A 13,351-nucleotide genomic window follows, 5' to 3' on the forward strand; every position below is an offset into this window, starting at 1 on the left:
CAAGGATCGCGCCCACAAGACACCCAGTGGACCTAGAGAAGTCCAACAGGGCCCTGGGGTTTCTAGCTCTGGTTACGGGCCTCTGTCAGTCCTATAGGGTGCCTGTCCCCCCCAGCAAGGTCATGTCATCGTGACATAGGTAAGTATGCACATGGCTCAACTGATTTCTGATGCCATCCACTATTTGCAGGGATCGCGCCCACAAGGCACTAGTGGACCCGAAGAAGTCCAATAGGGCCCTGGGGTTTCTAGCTCTGGTTATAGGCCTCTGTCAGTCCTACAGGGTGCCCGCCCCCCAGCAAGGTCATGCCATCGTGACATAGGTAAGTATGCAGATGGCTCAACTGATTTCTGATATCATCTACTGTTTGTAGGGATCGCACCCGCAAGACACCCAGTGGACCCAGAGAAGTCCAACAGGTTCCTAGGGTTTCCAGCTCTAATTACGAGCCTTTGTCAGTTCTACAGAGTACCCGTCGCCCCCAACAAGGTCATAAGGCTCCTTATTAATCAGGTTTTCATCAAGAAGTATTGCGCCCCTAGGCATGTGCAGGGCGAGGCACCATGGTAGCCTAGGGACGACCAGCACTTGGCGGCAGATGCACCACCACCACCTTCAGAATCCACCTCAACTCATCTACAAAGGCTAGAGCATTGCCTACGATACATGGTCGACCAGTGGGCACCCAACCACCAGGACAGGTACGAGCAGGTATTGGGCCCATGATCAACAAATCACCATCCCGTGTCCGGCTCAAGATGTTAAAAAAGCGCTACTAGGAGGCAACCTAGTACCTTTTAAATCTCTGCTTGTTATATGATCACCTTTGTTTCTCAAGTCATAGTAGGACACACCTAGTTTCTCATGATCTTAGGAATTTAAATAAAACAAGCACAAGCTCGAAAGGTAGTCATACCTCACAAAATATATGTATGTGTGTTTAGGAAACGAAAATACCTTAGATATGCATGTATGTAATTTAGGTTAGCTAAAAAACCAACATGCTTTTTAAAGGAAATGAACTTGCCATTCAGAACACAAGGTTTTTGAAGAAAAATGTGTATGCACCTAAAGGGTGAATGCTGTGAAAATTTTCCTAAACACCCAAAATGGACTCGGATGAATGCATGAATTGATGAAAGAACATGTTTTGGAAACACTGGGTTGACTTAAATAGGAAAAATGAATCCTGAGCCCTAGTGTCACATGACCATAAAAATTTGATGCTTAAGTGTCCACATGGGTGCATGCATAACCAGTTTTGCATAAAATTTCCAAATCATCATTGTTGTATGTGTGTCATGGAAATAAATGTGGGACATCCCCTTTATCCCTGAACGGCTGGCCAAACCAACACCCTGACATACATCATGTCTAACCGTTTTGCAAGCCTTTTGACCCAAGACCTCAAACCACCATAAACCTTGACCCAGGATGAGAATTTCCATCCCTGTCCTCGGAAGAAGGAACAATGGGGTCTCCCAAGAAAAAAAAGTCATTCACTATTAAGCTGCTAACACGCTTCCAGAACAAAGAAAGTTTCCGATCAAAGATCGGAAAAAACAAAAGAAAAAGAGAAATTCTCGATCAAAGATCAGAAGAAAACAAAAGAAAAAGAAAAGTTCTCGATCGAAGATCGGAAGAAAACAAAAGAAATATACAGAAAGGTCTTCGGACCAGACAATATTTGAATTGTCACAAGCAAATAAGAAAAGAAAGGAAACCACGACTTGGAGTGGTCCTCTCCCTTTGATTGCCAACCAAAATCCTGTGCGTCAGTGACTTTTTCGCCCCGCACTAAACAAAAACAGAAAAGGAAGAGGCCAAAACACTCAAAGCCAAAATTTCCCACCAAAAAAAACACCATTCCGAAAAGTTCCTATTCATACGTGATCATGCATGTAATCTTTGATTTGATAGAAAATGATTTGCAAAATCAAGTCATGACATATCTATGGCTCAGAATTAGGATAAAAGACTTACCTGTGTGAGATTGATACACTTTGAGTGATTTTATTTTATTTTGTTGGACCCAGTGTTTCCTCTAAATGGTCATTTAGAAATGAAACGCTGTTATCCGAAATCTCATTTGTGGTTATGAGAAGATTTTATCAGCATACTCTCCTTCCCTAATAGACACATTGTTTTTCTCCAAAAATTATATGTTGCTCTAATCGGTTAGAGGTTTTGTTTCTTTACTAAAGCATGTTCGCATTTTAGTGAAAGAACACCGAGACTACTTTAGTCTCATAGTTATCAAGAACTACGTAGGTCTGAGTTCCTTATCACAAATTGAGGATACGTAGGAGCAAAAGCCTCGCTTTTATCGACCACCCCATCTTTTGCTATCACGACCTGTGAGTCCATCGGCACGCGGAGACGCCCTATATGGTAACCCGCACACACTCATTTGCTATTTGTAAGACTCAAAGCCTGATAGCATGTAGTGACTAACGTCGTCATTTGCACCTTCCATGGAGATGTCAACGTCTACCGACTGAGACTGCGAAAAAGTCTCATTTGCAATCCGTAAGACACAGAGTCCGATAGCATACAGTGACTAACATCGTTGTCATACCCTAATTTTGTCCGGAGACCATCCGTTGTTGGGATGCGACCCTCGTTTGACCACTTCAAGGTATTTGGCACCCATCATTAGGCAATTTGTGAAGTTCTGAGACATGCCGGAAGCCAAAAGAAAAGCGTTGTAGCACAATCCGTGAGGTTCCGTGACATGCTGAAAATTAAAAGGAAGTGTTAGTGCGCAATCCATAAAGTTCTGTAACGTTCCGGAAGGCAAAGAAGGGAATATTACGTAATCCATAAGGTTTTGTAACATTACGGAAAGAAAACAAGCATCGTTACGAAATTCGTAAAGTTTCGTAACGTTACGGAAAAGAATCACCAAAAAAGAGCAAGGGGGTGTATTTAGTAAAAATGGGGGTGCAAATAGCAACCAGACCCACTTGGGCCTTCCAGAAAATTCCTCCAGAAGGCGGTTGCTTCTGGAGGAAGCAACCTAGCTCGCCTGGGCGAGCTGGGTGGCAAGCTTCTCCCCCATTTTCTTATAAAATAGGGGGAGAAGTGAAGAGGAAAAGTGTTCAGCCCTCCGTGTAATTCGAGAATCACTTGAAATTAGTGAAAAAAATCGTTTCCGTGAAGAAAATCCAAGCTGAGGCGCTTCCGTAACTCGTCCGTGACGTTTCCATAAGCAAATTCGTGGAGGTTTTCCGCCGTCTTTCGTTCGTTCTTCGGTCTTCAACCGGTAAGTTCCCGAAACCGAACTTTTCAATTTATTCTATGTACTCTTAGTGGTCCTCATTTGTTTTTACGTGCTTTTATTTTCATTTCATTTACTTTCCGTACCCCCTTTTGACGTGCTTTAGTCATTTGCTTACGTCATTTTCTCATCTAATCAAAAAATAAAATAAATTTTCACCGATCATTTGAATTGTAACATCCGTTAATTTCTATTAAAATGAAATCCGACCATGCGGTCATGCCGTAACCAGGTTGGAAACCAAAAAGAGGTAAAATAATAATATAATAATCAAAAACATCTTTTAGTAAAATGAGTCAAAAAAATCAATCGGACGTTTCTCTTTGGGATTTTTCTTTCTTAATTGAATCGACTAATAACCAAAGTGAAACTAAGGCTAAAATCAATTCATAAACCAAAACTTTTGTCATCGCCTAAAAAAGCCATTTTCAAAGGTCCAAAGCCTTGAAATGGTCTTTTCCGCTTTTATCGGTTAAGTGTAAATTTCTAAAGGCCTAAAACCAACATGTAACTTTATTACCTCTTTCAAAAAATAAAGAGAACATTAATGGTCCAATGCCTTAATGTCTTCTCTCTTTTCAAAAGAATCGAAAGTTTGTTTAATTGTCCAACGCCTTAAATAACCTTTCATTCAATAAAAATTTATCTTGCAAAAAGGATAAAAACAACTTAACCAAACACTTTGTTCACAAAGAACTACGTAGGTCTGATTTCCTTATCACAACTAAGGAATACGTAGGAGCAAGGGAAACACCCTCGTCGACCGCAAAAAGATAAAAAATATAAATAGTACAAAAAATAATAAAGACTTAAAAGGGAACATAAAAATTGAAGTCATGTTTGCACATTTGATTAAAGGCTGTCGTCTCTTGTGATGGATGCGTGGGGTGCTAATACCTTCCCCGTGGGTAAATACAACTCCCAAACCTTTCACTTTAAGTTCGTAAATCACGTCTTTTTCGGTTTTTCCGACATTTTCTTCAAATAAACGTTGGTGGCGACTCCACGCGTATTCCTTTCTTGGAACACGCACCCGCGAGTCACGCGTCACCCTCCCGCCGAAGGGTAGGTTGCGACAGTTGGCGACTCCACTGGGGACTATTTTTTGAGAGTTAGGCCATTTAATCTTGTGCAATGTTTTATCATGACATCCTCCTTTGTTGGTTTCCCTTTATTTTCCTTATGTTCTTGTGTATATAACTCTTTTATGCTTTTAGTGTGTTTTAAACATGTATACATGAGGTAAATATTTTCATTTGATGCACACAAACACCAACGCTATTTGAAAAAGGGCCCTATACCCGGGTTCGTGGGAACATAAAGAGTGGAGGTGAATCTGTGATCAGGCTAGGTCTCCGACTTGCTTGATTACAGTGAACCCTCATCTAGAGTTTTTCTCTTTGATAACATATTGTTGCTAGTAGTCCCTACTACTGCAATATGTTCTTCGAAGAGGATGATACCTCTAGAGACCATCAAGAGATATATGACCACCTTGGGGATTATCAGTAAAAACCTTTTTAGCTCTCTCCCATATAGGTCCTTTGAATAGGGGCACGAAGCGGATACGCTGCGTGCCATTTTTCACACTGCCATGCATAAATGTCATGTACCCTTTTGCTTATATTTGTTTGTGAATATTTTCGTACTATGTACATCCCCGTGTTGTGCCTTTCGCATATGCATCATGCACGGGTTCTGTCTTGATCCCCTCTCTTTGGAAAACCAACGGAGGGTCCGTGACACTTTCTTAAAAACATGTGTCAGGCACTATGCTACCCCAAGACGTTATATCTAAGAAGGAGACAATTTCCCGGGCTCCCGTATTTATAAATTGCATCCGTGTCATATGCATTTCTTCATGCATTCATCCATTCCACCCATGATAGATGTTGGAGTTTTGATTCGCACCGATTTTGTTCACTTTAGTAAAACATGGGATCAAGTCAAAAGCCTTCACTTAAAAAGAGGTTCTATCAAGTCAAGGTCAAGAGCCTAGGGATCACCAGTCTAAGAGAGTTAGGGGTAGTAACAATGGGCCCATCGGTGGCTATCGTAAGTGGTTAAAAGCCCACGTGCAAGGTTTGGATTGGCTCTCGAGTTTGAGAACCACTAAAAGGGAGGAAGTTGAGGCGTCAGAGGAAGACAAAGAGGTGCAAGCCCTTAGGATGGAACTCAAGCAAGCTCAAACAGTCAAAGAAAGGTTCAAATCAGCAGCTCTTAAAATCCGAAAGGAGAATGCTGAACTGAGAGATATAAATATAGCTACCACCAAGGCTTTGGAACAAGAGACCAAGAGAGCTCGTAGGGAAGAGCATGGCCGGAACAAGTTCCGAGGGGCTGTGTGGGGTAGCAACAGTGAGCTTAAACTCCGAAGAGAGGAAAAGGACCAATCACGAGTAGACCGTTTGATCTTGAAAGATGAATTGAAGGCTTGCTCGAGGTCCAAAAGAAGTTTGTCTCAGCGGTTATGCGAGACAGAGACCAACATGTTAGCTATTATCACCAAGTACCAAGAAGAAATAAATCTAGCCATGACCCACGAGCATAGAGTGGCGGACGGGTATGCCCAAGTGTACGCAAAAAAAGAGGCTAGAGGAAGGGTGATCGACTCATTACATCATGAGGCAACAATGTGGATGGACCGATTCGCTCTTACCTTGAACGGGAGTCAAGAACTTCCCGATTGCTAGCTAAGGCCAAAGCAATGGCGGACACCTACTCCACCCCCAAGGAGATCCACGGACTTCTCGACTATTGTCAGAATATGATAGACTTAATGGCCCATATGATTAGAAACCTCTAGGAAGTTTGTATTGTCGCCCAGATCTTGACTAGTTATAAACTTTTTGAATAAAATGAGTTTATCCCATGTTTTTACTCTAAAAGTTAGTGCGAATCAAATCACTCCCGCATTTTATCTCTAGCATGCATTGTATGTCGGAAGGTCCATATCACCTTCTTAACTGTACACATGGGGCACTGCGCCCCCAAATGCGCAAGTAAGAAGAGATAATTTTCCGGGCTCTCGTGTCCATAAATGCATTCATATCATGCATCACATAAGCATCTCTTCATGGCATCATAATATCGTTCCTGCATTTGTCCGTTATCATGTTCCAGCCTCAAATTTTGCATGAGTCATTACATCATCATGCATATGCGTTCAACATACATTTTGTTCTACAAACTGCATACCTTTTGTTTTCATGTTCGCTCATGCATGATCCTTGCATTTTCCTTTGCAAAACAAAAACAAAAAAAGGAAGCATGAAAGTTTACACCGCATTCTTAGTTGCATGTGTTAGGTACCATGAGCTAACCATGTTGGGATCATAAACCTGTTTCTCTTAAAAAACAAAACAAAATGATTGAGTATGGTACCTAAATGCGTGGTTAACTAGGAAATGACGTTTCTTCGGGCATCTCAATCTCATAATTACATTTTCCATGCATAGCATGCGTATTCCCGAGTCTTTCATCCCTATGAAATGTTGTTGAAGTATTGGCGATCAGAATTGCCATTCCTTGGATTATAGGGTTGAATTAAGCTCATGCTTTTTCGAAAAAAAAGTTCATCAAGTCAAGTTGAAGTATGGAAGTAACCATCTTGCAAAAATTGGGGCAAAAGATGAATCGAGTTACATCGCTGCTTTGTCTACTGCCAAACACATTCAGGACTGTTGATGTCCTTGTTACTTCCAGTTTCACCTTGACCAAGATGTCATGGACCATGTTGAAAAATCTAAATTGATTCAACCCCATATCCTGCATAAAAATTCGCAATACTTCAACTGTGCATCGTTCACATACATCCATGCTTTTCATTGGTTGCATTGTTCATTACATTCTTTCCTTGAAAAAATAAAAACGAACTTAATCATTGTTATAAAAAAGAAAAGAACATGCTTTATGGTGCCCCTACCGAACCCGTGCTAGAGCTAGAGTAATGGGTAAAGTAGAGGAGGCGCAAGAGCAGATGAAGGCCGACATGGAGGCCATGAAAGAGCAAATGACCACAATGATGGAGGCCATGAGGAGCGTGAAGAAGATAATGGAAGCTAATGCGGTTGCTGCTACCAGTGGGTTAGGCAAAGATTTGGGAAGTACGAACGGCCCCATGATGTGAAAATTCAAAACGAGCATGCCTTCCCGCCATATGGCTTGCCTCCCAACTATACATCACCCAATGTGGCGTGCACTCCTAGTGAGAATGTCAATAACTCCACTCCCATACCCATTGAGAGCCAACAACCCCAAACTGATCATGCACATGTCTCTTAAACCGTGGGGGAGACACATGAAATTCCCCACCACAATCTAGTCGACTTCGAGCCTTGCCTCGGATATGCCACTGAAGGGCAAGCAGTTGGTGGTATACCCATGCCAAACACTTTGGAGGGCCCTCAGTTTCGCCCACAACCACAACCTATTTTGCGGTGGGAAGAGCCCCTCCTGCTATGGCTGAAAAGGGAAAGTTGGATCATATAGAGGAAAGGCTCAAGGACATTGAAGGAGGCGAAGATTATGCCTTTGCTAACCTAGAAGAGTTGTTCCTAGTACCCAATATCATCACCCCTCCCAAGTTCGAGGTGCCGGGCCTTGACAAGTACAAGGGGACTACTTGCCCCAAGATCTGTCTAAAGATGTATTGTCGGAAGATGGGGGTATACACAAAAAATGAGGAGTTGTTGATACATTTCTTCCAAGAAAGTCTTATAGGGGTAGTTGCTACCTGGTACACTAACTTGGAACCTTCCCAAGTCCATTCTTGGAAGGACCTAATGGTTGCCTTCGTTAGGCAGTATCAGTACAATTCTGATGGTTCCAGATAGGATGCAACTACAGAACATGTGCAAAAAGGGGCATGAATCTTTCAAAGAATACACCCAAAGGTGGAGGGATCTGACAGCCCAAGTGGCACCCCCAATGATGGAAAGGGAGATGGTAATCGTGATGGTAGACACATTACCAATATTCTACTATGAAAAGGGTGGGTTACATACCTTCAAGCTTTGCGGATATGGTCTTCACCAATGAAAGGATCAAAGTGGGTCTAAAAAGAGGCAAATCTGATCATCATGCTTTGATAAATGCCAAAAAAAAAAAAACTGGGGCAAATGAAGAGGGTGAGAATGAGGGAGAAGCCCATGCTGTGCCTGCCATTCCTGTACAGCCAAAGTTTCCCACCAACCCAACAATGTCATTACTCAGCCAATAACAAACCTTCTCCTTACCCACCACCCAGTTATCCACAAAGGCCATCCCTAAATCAACCACAAAGCCTATCTACTGCACTTCCAATGACGAACACCACTTTTAGCACAAACCAAAACACCAACCAAGAAATGAATTTTGCAGCGAAAAAGCCTAGTAGAATTCACCCCAATTCCAGTGTCCTATGCTGACTTGCTCCCATATCTACTTGATAATTCAATGGTATCCATAACCCCAGCCAAGGTTCATCAACCTCCATTTCTCCGAGAGTACGACTTGAACGCAACGTGTGCTTGTCATGGAGAAGCCCCAGGGCATTCCATTGAGCATTGTAGGACCCTGAAGCATAAGGTGCAAAGTCTAATTGATGTGGGCTAGCTGAAATTTGAGGAGAATTGCTTGTTGAATCCTAACACTGACAAGCGACACCACATGGGGCAATTTTGAAAGCTGTTGTTAGATGTCTCTAATGACTCATCAGGATTTTCAAGTTTATACCATTATTGTAAACCACAGTTACAATGCTAAATAAAATGGATAAATTTGATATCTTTGTCCCTCATCCTCTCACAAACGCTTCTTTGCTTATTCAACTTTCACCGGAATGTGGGTGCAAGCCATTGGTCTGTGGGACAAATGGGACAAATGGGACAAATGGCCTCAGTCATCTTTGTCCCTCATCTTTATCCTTTTATAGAAAAGTGAGTTATCAAGAATAGGATGTGGGACAAATGGCCTCAGTTATCTTAAGAAAGGGGGGTTGAATTAAGATAAAAAGACTATTCCCCAATTAAACTTTCACTCTCTCTTTTTGGATTAACAATGCACCCTTAACATGAATTACTCAAAAGACAATTTGAAATAAACTTCTTTAAAGCAAAAGATAAATAGCAATAAATAAAAGAAGTTTAAGGGAAGAGAGGAATCCAAACTTGATTTATACTGGTTCGGCCACTTCCCGTGCCTACGTCCAGTCCTCAAGCAACCCACTTGAGATTTTCCACTCTCTTTGTAAAACTCCTTTTACAAAGTCTAAACCACACAGGGACAACCCTCACCTTGTGTTCAGGAATCCTCTACAACAAGAGACCCACAGTCTCTTAATCCCTTTTCAGAAATAAGAAGAAAGAAGGAGAAATCTCTCTTAAAAGAGATAGATTGTACAAGGAAGATCAATCAAAATTCCTTATTGAATATGCAAGTGGTTGACCGAGGAATCCTTTTGAGAGGATAAGACATTTCAGTTCAGAAAAACTCTTAATCTTTTGAGAGGATAAAACTTTTTGGGCAATGAAAACACTCTTTAAATTCGTGTTTCCAAGTCACCTTTGATGGCCATTCATAAACCATTTGAATAGATGTGACTCTTGGAAATTATTTTCTGAAAATCCCCTCTTGTGTAATCGATTACAGGCTTTAAAATTTGAATTAAAACGTTCAATAAACTGCTGGTAATCAATTACCATCCATGTGTAATCAATTACACATTATAAATTTTGAATTCAAATTTCTAGTGACTGTTATAAACATTTTCAGCTGCTAGTAATCGATTACCAGAGAGTAAATCTCAATTTAAAATGATTTAGATAGATTCTTTGGCCAAACCTTTTGCTTTTTCAATTTGGAAACTTAGTCCTAAAGATTCTTGAGATCAACTTGATCATATATCTTGGATTCTTGGATTCTTGTATTGAATAAAACTTAGAAGCACTTGATCCTTTGGCATCATCAAAACATCGAAACATCTTGCTTCTACATAGGAGTCATTTGACTTAATCCACCAACTGAAAAAATCCTTCCACTATTTCTCGTCCTTGGAAAATTCTTTTTGCAAGAATCAACTGCTTCTTTCATTCTTCCTCACTACGAGGTTGTGAAAACAAGACAACGATTGGTACCTCAAAGCCTTACACTGGGGCAATGAGGGGCACCGTGCATGAACCTCAAGCGAACCTAGGGCAGATTAGAAGTTCTCACCCAATAGGTTCCCTGCTACAAGGTCATGACGAAAGATAACAATTGGTACCTCAAAGCCTTACACTAGGGCAATGAGGGGAATCGTGCATGAGCCTTAAGTGAACATAGGGGCGGAACAAAAGTTCTCACCCGTCGATGTTTTTAAACAAAAAAAAAGGGGACAAACCCTAGAATTTATATGGATTGATTAAACGTCAAACAGCTCCATTGCCGTCTGTCATACCCTAATTTCGTCCGGGGACCTTTGCTTGATGACATGCGACCTTTCTTTGGTCCTTGTGAGGTGCTTGGCACCCATCATTAGGCGATTTGTGAAATTCCGGGACATTCCGAAAAACAAAATAAAAAAATTGATGCGCAATCCGTAAAGTTCCGTGACACACCGGAAATCAAATGGAAGCATCGTTGCATAATTAGTGAGGTTCCGTAACATTCCGTAGGTCAAAAAGGGGATGATTATGTAATCCGCAAGGTTCCGTAACATTACGGAAAGAAAACAAGTATCGTTACGAAATTCGTAAGTTTCCGTAACTTTACGAAAAAAGAATCACCAAAAAAAGCAGGGGGTGTACTTAGTAAAAACGGGGGTGCAAATAGCAACCAGGCCCACTTGGGCCCTCCAGATGATTCCTCCAGAAGGCTGTTGCTTCTGGAGGAAGCAACCTGGCTCGCCTGGGCGAGCTGGGCGGCAAGCATCTCCCCTATTTTGCTATAAATAGGGGAGGAAGTGAGAAGGAAAAGGGTTCAGCCCCTTAGGCACTTCTCTCTCTTTCGAATTTGCTTGGAAAAATTGTTTCCGTGAAGAAAATCTAAGCCGAGGCGCTTCCGAAATGTTTCCGTAACGTTTTCTGTGAGGAATTTCGCAAAGGTTTTGACCGTTCTTCGACGTTCTTCATTCGTTCTTCATCGTTCTTCGATCTTCAACGGGTAAGTACCTCGAACCAAGCTTTTCGATTCATTCTATGTACCCATGGTGGTCCACATTGTGTTTTGTGTATTTTTATTCTCGTTTCATTTACTTTTTATACCCCCTCTTGACGTGCTTAAGCCATTTTATTTAAGTCATTTCTCGCTTAACCTAAAAATAAAATAAATTTCCACCGATCGTTTGAATTGTATTATCCGTTAACTTCGTTTAAAATGAATTCCGACCGTTCGGTCGTGCCGTAACCACGTTGGAAATCAAAAAGAGATAAAATAATAATATAATAACAAAAAATATACCTTTTAGTAAAATAAAGCGGAAAATCAATCGGACATTTTCTCTTTGGGATTTCTCATTCTTAATTGAATTGACTAATAACTAAGGTGAAACTAAGGCTAAAATCAACTCGCCTAGTCAAGCTTGTCCACAAAAATAGGTTTTTGAAGTTTGTCATTTCAATTTCTCACTAAGTAAAAATGGATCATTTTCAAGGTCCAACGCCTTAAAATGATCACCTTTTAAGTAAAAAAGAACCACTTGATAAGAAAGAACTACGTAGGTCTGATTTCCTCATCGCAAAATGAGGAATACGTAGGAGCAAAGGGAAACACCCTTGTCGACCACAAAAAAGGGAAAAATATAAAAAGGGTATAAAGGATATAAGGACATAAAAGGGAACATAAAAATCAAAGTCATGTTTGCACATTCGATTAAAGGCTGCCGTCCCTTGGGACGGACGTGTGGGGTGCTAATACCTTCCCCGTGCGTAAATACAACTCCTGAACCTTTCACTTACAAGTTCGTAGATCGCGTCTTTTCCGGTTTTTCCGACGTTTTCCTCAAATAAACGTTGGTGGCGACTCCGCGCGTATTCCTTTTGTGGAACACGCATCCCGTGAGTCACGCGTCGCCCTCCCGCTGAAGGGTAGGTTGCGACAGTTGGCGACTCCACTGGGGAGTGTTTTTAGAGAGTTAGGCCATTTAATCTTGTGCAATGTTTTACCGTGACTTACCCCTTTGTTAGTTTCCATTCATTATGTTCTTGTGTATATAAACTCTTTGTTGCTTTTAGTGCGTTTTAAAATATATGCATGAAGTAAATATTTATTCATTTGATGCACACAAACACCAACACTATTTGCACACACTGTTTGTGAAAAAAGGGCCCTATACCCGGGTTCATGGGAACATAAGGAGTGGAGGCGAATTTGTGATCATGCTAGGTCTCCGACTTGCTTGATTACAGTGAACCCTCATCTAGAGCTTTTCTCTTTGAAAACTTATTGTTGCTAGTAGTCCCTACTGCTGCAATATGTTCTTCGAAGAGGATAATACCTCTAGATACCGTCAAGAGAGATATGACTACCTTGGGGGGTTATTGCTAAATACCTAGTTAGTTCTCTCCCTTGTAGGTCCCTTAAATAGGGGCACGGAGCGAACACGCTGCGTGCCATTTTTCACACTGCCATGCATAAATATCATATACCCTTTTTGCTTATGTTCAGTAGACATTGTCATTGCGCCTTTTGCATATGCATAGGGGTTCTGTCTTGATCCCCTCTGTAAACAAACCAACGGAGGGTCTGTGTCGCCTTCTTAAAAACGTATGTTGGGGCACTTTGCTACCCCTAGACGTTGTATCTAAGAAGGAGACAATTCCTCGGGCCCCCGCATTCCTAAGTTGCATCTGTGTCATATGCATTCCTTCATGCATTCATCCATCCCACCCATGAGATATCGGAGTTTTGATTTGCACCAGCTTTTCGTCTCACTTTAGTAAGCATGGGAACAAATCAAACCGGCTAGAGGTTCTACCAAGTCAAGGTTAAAAGCCTAGATACCACCAGCATCAAGGAATTAGGGCGGTTGATGGAACCTCTCCAAATGCAAGCCTTCCGCAAGACTTACGGAAAGATCTTAGAGTTGACCATAGCAGAGGTATCCATAGGAG

This window comes from Glycine soja, chromosome 3 (assembly GCF_004193775.1).
Source record: "Glycine soja cultivar W05 chromosome 3, ASM419377v2, whole genome shotgun sequence".
Classification (NCBI taxonomy): domain Eukaryota; kingdom Viridiplantae; phylum Streptophyta; class Magnoliopsida; order Fabales; family Fabaceae; genus Glycine; species Glycine soja.